We start from the raw sequence: 6,000 nt of genomic DNA on the forward strand, positions 1-6,000 counted from the left end.
GATGCCATGACATGTTCGTTGAGTGATTTCACACCTTAGAGGTAAGAATGGATAGCCAAAAGTGGAAGAAAGCATGTACGAGGGAGAAAACATGAAGAAAACAAGGAAAAGCACACACAGACAAGTGTGCGTACGCACAAGCTTGCATGCGTGCGCACAAGAGGAAATTTTCATATGTGCATACACACAGGAGGACTTTCAGCAAAGTGTGCGTACGCACACATCTGTGGGTACGCACAGGACCCTACACGTGGTTTCATTAATGAAACACATGCTACGTGATATCTGAGGGCTTTTGGCCCAATTTCAGAAGCTCCAATGCTGAATTGAAATGATATATAAAGTGGATATCAACACATTAGGTAGTATTAGGTTTTCATTAGGTAGAATTAGCTTAGGAATCTTCCATAGGAGTAGGAGTAGGAGTAGAGTAGAATTGCTCTCTTAGGGTTTCATTTCCATCTTCATGTAGCTTTTTATAGCAAGTTTGATTTTGGATTTTGCTTCTTTGATTATAAGTACTCTCAATTTCTTCTTCAATTATAGCACTTTTACTTTCAATTTCTTTTGGTTCAAGTTACTTGTTCATAATTGTAATTTTGAGTTTCTTGAAGTTTTGATTGATGAATTTAATGCTTTATTTTCTCTTTACGTATGATTGCTTGTTTACATTTTTCCTTACAATTTTCCATGTTTTACTTTTATGCACACAAGGTTTTTTTGAAAATGCCAATTATGAGTTTTGATTAGATTTTCACACCTTGGATTGGGATTTGAGTTCCTAGGATACTAGAGTCATAATGTCCGACATTTAGTGGTAATTCTTGGATAGTTAGTTGATTCTTGTTTCCATTGACGCTAGCTTTTTATCAACTAGTTTGGTGAGTTAGCTAGGACTTATGGATTAAGGTCAATTATGCTTGCTTGACTTACTCCTTGATGTAAGGGGTTAACTAGGTGAGATTGACTCATCATAATTATCATAGTTGTGGTTATGGCGATGATAGGATTCCTTGGGCTCTCATTCCTAAGTCAAATCTCTTTTATGCATTTATAGCATTTTTCACAAGTTTTGATCTTGTTTTCTCTTTACTTGCATTAATTCACAATTTTTCTCATTCCTTAGTTCTTTGGTTTCTTAGTTCTTTTAAACTTTTGTTCTTTGATTACAAAACCCCTTTTTTTGCCTCCACAACCGAAAGAGTAACATTCCAATTGCATCCTAGGGAGAACAACCTGAGGTTGAAACACCCTCGGTTATTATATTTTGAATTTAAAGCATTTGATTGGGGAATTCATTGTTGGTCTAGACTATACTTTCAACGACGGAATTCTATTTTGTGAAAATCTAGATCGACGATAAATTCCTATTTATCAAATTTGGTGCCGTTGCCGGGTAATGCAAACAGTGTTATATCTTTTGGTTGTTGTGAATATGTTAATGGTGTAAATAGTACTTTTTGGTTGTTTGATTGCTTTTGTTAGTAAGTTTTTGTTTATATTTTCTTTATGACTTTTTCACACCATTACCACAATGAACCCCACTGGAACCCAAACACTTACCTTTCTAGTCGCCAATTCTATACACCATCACCTCACTACATACAAAACCATAACCCTTACCCTCATGAGTTCGATTGTCAATCTTCATCACCTCAATCTTCATCTTCACATATGGATCAAGCCACACAAGAAATACTTTTCATGCTCATTCAAGAGCAACAAGAGTTCCGGAAGAAGCAAGAGCAATTCATGTCTACAGTAGCGGAAACTCTTGACCGGTTAGCTTCATTGCGTTCATGCCATGACCAAGAAATTCTAGTGAATAAAGGTGTAAAACCAAGTGAAAAGTGTGGAGTGAGCGAAGAATTGCAAAATCAAGTGGAAGATATCAAGTCACAACACGAAGCACAAGAGGAAACAAATGAAGAATTATGGGAAAGTGATCAAGAGGATTTCATCATTCAAGATTTTTTGTCCAACTTGGTCAACCCCGCCAATGACCTTCATGAGCCTCCCTTTTTGGATTTGGAAGGAGATGTTGATGTGGAGTTCACATAACCTCCAATCTTTGACTTGAGTGATGATGAGGAAGGTTTAGAGGAGGTTGAGGAAGATTATATTCACCAAGAAGTAAAGATAGTTATGCAAAAACGAATTGAGCAGGTGAAGGCTTCTCTAACAAGCTTTCTAGGACCGCATCAATATATCGTCTTGGAGATGGATTGGCAACTTCAAACCTTTTTTGGAGTAGTAGATGGTGAAGAGAAGAATGTTATTTGGCAAGGAAATAGAAATTTCATCAAGGAAGCCAAATCAACATTTGGAGCTCAATTTTGGTGCGAGAATAACTTTAGTGGATTCCGGGGAGTGCATAAGCATGTCAATGGTGATAGAGGAACTCAAGTATGGGATCCGGGTATTAATTTCAAGAACCAACACTTATGGATCCTAGTTGCTAGCTTGAAGTCTCTTAAGAGTTTGATACAATTCATTTGGGTCCCCGGAGGTCAAATCAAGAGCAAACATGGTTGGAGATTCAAGGAGGAGTGGAAACATAAGCCACCCTAATAAGGATCTCCTCACCAAGTCCAACTTAAGGACTTTAAACCAAAGTGATAGGTGGGAGACACCCCACCATGGTGATATCCTTCTAACTTTCTCTCTTTTAGCTTTTGTTTCATGAATAAATTGGTTATTTTGCTTGGTTGGTTAGTTTTATTTTGAAGATTGTTGGGTAATTTAAGTGAAATAATGTGTTCTTAGGAGTTTTATAATGTTTTGGGACTTAAAAACCTATTTTGGATGTCAAGCTTGATGCCTTAGAGGCAAAATTTTCGTTGCAGGAACAGTGTTCTGTGCATACGTACAGCCTTGTGCGCACGCATAGTTCCCTTGTTTTCCCGCCCCTGTGCGACCGCACAGCAATGTGCGCACGCACACCCCTAAACATTCCCTCTTTCACAGCACGCGCACGGCTTGTGTGTGTGTATACATCCATTCTTTCCCCCATGTGCGTCTGCACACCTTGCATGTGTACGCACACTTCAACCTGATCTTATAAAAAAAAACGAGAGCCACATGGGTGCGCCCGCATAGCCGTAAGCGCACGCACAGCTTGTGACGGCCCCTCTGGTCGTAGCATACGCACCCCTTGTGCGTGTGAACGCAACCCCTTCTTTCCTTCGGTGTGCGCGCACAAGCCCTGTGCGTCCATACAGGCTGCGATACCTTTTATGTCCGCAGCGCCCACACGCCTCTGTGCGCGAGCATACCCTTCCTTCTTCTGTGTGTGCATCCGCACACGACCTTGTGCGTCCGCACAGGTCACTTTTCGAACGTTAATTTGAAAAGAGAGAGAGTCGCGCTTCAGTTTCCTCCAAACACCCCAACCCTTTCCTTTCTTCTTCTTATCTGAACCCCAGCACCTCAGCCAAGCACCACACCCCTCAACCTACATCACCACCTGTCATCACCGCTAGCAACCACACCACCATCACCGCCCCCCATTTCTTCCCATTCTCTCTCCTCCTTCTCCCCTTTCCTTCTCCTATATTTTCCCATTTCTCCCCTGTCCTTGCACTACTTTTTGTCCACCACAGCAAGCCCTAGTCGCGTCCTTCCAGCGCCGGCGAGACACCAGCAGCGGCGGACCTCTGTGCCGCTGCAACCCTCCTTCTCCATCCATTTCTCTTTCTCTTTCCTTCTATATTAGAGGTTCCATTTCCTTCTCTGTAACATGTGTTTCTACTGCTTCTGTTCCCTTTACTTTCTTTCACTACTTTTAATTTCTATTTTAGTAATTAGTAGGCTGTAGGTTAGATGACTTCTGTTTTCTGGATTGAACGTTGATGCTGGCTGATTATTTTTTATTTTTTTGGGCTGGATAACTGCTACATTGAACTGAGAATGCTGCTTTTCATTTCTGCACATAACTTGCCTGAATGGAATTTTTTATTCAATTTCCATGTCTGATCAGCATAGACCTTGGATTTGGCTTTCATTTGGCATTTTATTTTCCACTTGTGCAATTTCTTTAATTTTGGATGCTACTTGAGCTTAAATTTGTTTATGCACTCTGTATTATTTATGCTTGAACATCAACCTAAACTTGAAATGCGCAACTGTGATTACTCTGTTTGATGTTAACTTTTACTGTGCATACCATACTTTAGTTAACAATTTGTTGGTTATGCATTTCGGTGCTGACTTTGCTTAAAATACCAAGCTGAAATTACTTTACAGCTGTGACCCTCTTGTTTGGTACATTAAAAATGCATAACCTGATTTCATGTAGTGAGCTGATGCTGTTGCCTATTCATAAAGTTTTTGAACATAGATAAACGCATGCATAGCCACTTGTTTTTCTCCAAGTTTTTGAGCAATTCGAATTGAACTCTTTCAACTAATTGCTTTCTAAACAAAGGCTGCATGTGTTTGATTGTCTTCCACTTTTCAACATGAATAAGCAAGCTTCTATTTGTCAAATTGGTTATTCTCTTGGTGCTGAATTTTGGTTGAATCCTATACTTTGAATACACTAAGACAATAACCAAGTTTAAATTAATTCACTTGCATTGCACACCTAAGTCATATATATGCTTTAATTGTTGTTCATTTTCTTTTATGTTACTTAGGTCGCTTGATTTTGGGAAAATACACTTCTTTTTGAGCAATTGACTGTTTTATACATGTTTTCCCTTAATTGAGTGTTGTTTACCTTATTGGCTCTTATTTGAATTGTTTGACTGTTTCCTTCTTTTTTCTGTGATTCTTATCTATTTTCTCCTGAGTTGTACTCTGTTTTTGTCTTTTTCAGGATGGCTCGCAAAGGGAAGCAGAAAGCCAATTCTTTGGCTCGTCCTCCTCTTATGCCTCCTAGTACCTAACCGGACACATTCATTAATGCTGAAGCCCAAGAACAATACAAAAAACTGGAAAAGTGAGCCTTTCACTACGAGAGAAAGCTGAACTTGTCGGAGAAATATGCGGATCAAATTCTTAATAGATTAAATTTTTACCATTGGAAATTCGTAGAATTCGATCCGGTGGAAGTCAATGAACACCAGTTCAAAGAATTCTACCGAAATCTCATAAAGAGGCATGCCCCAACTGTTTTTCTAAGAGGTCTGACACTGAACACCTCTGATACTGCTTTAAAGGCCCTCTTAGATATTCTGCATATTCCTCCGGCTCGTGACGCTTATCCTCGGATAGTTAAGGAATTGACAACGGGCAAGCTTTCTTTGGACGTGGTTCTGAAAAAGATTGGCCTACCTGAGGCCAGATGGGAGTACAGCAGAGGGGACGATGCGGTTCCATTGAGCATTGCATGCACTGACCTAAATCCTGAGGCAAGGATCTGGCAGCAGATCATTACCGACTACATCCTACCGGGCATGCATGCCACTCATATCCACGTCCGTGTGGCAGTTTTGCTTTGGGCTATTCTAGAGGGGAAGATGATCTCTTTTCTTCCCTTTATCAGAGATTCGATGTGGAAGGTGAACCAACAACAGAAATACAACATTTCCTTCCCATCGATGATCACCGGATTAGCTGCTTTATTTGGAGTGGAGAGATGCCCAACAGACGAGACGCCCAACAGACTGGACGTCTGTCTTTATCAGCAAGTAACCATTCCTGCCATACGGCGACTATGAGGGACCGCCACAGAAGAAGAGAAAAACCACTGAGCCTCAATCAGCAGCAGAGACCTGAACACCTCCTACAGCTCCCGCACCCACGCCCCGACTTCAGACACCTTATAAGCTGGGTCGGGAGATCATCCAGCTCCTCTACCATTTCGAGTACCACAACGCTCGCCACTTCCAGTGGATAGTGGCAAAGTTTGAGGGTAGAGACCCTGGGCTACTTCCTCTAGAGACACTAGAGCCTGAGGCCGAGACCGAAGAACCTGCACCAGAGGAGCCAGCAGCTGAAGCTGGCCAGGAAACATGTGCTTTTGGAACATGTGCTGAAGTGTACGCACAGGACCCT

This window comes from Arachis ipaensis, chromosome B01, assembly GCF_000816755.2.
Source record: "Arachis ipaensis cultivar K30076 chromosome B01, Araip1.1, whole genome shotgun sequence".
Classification (NCBI taxonomy): domain Eukaryota; kingdom Viridiplantae; phylum Streptophyta; class Magnoliopsida; order Fabales; family Fabaceae; genus Arachis; species Arachis ipaensis.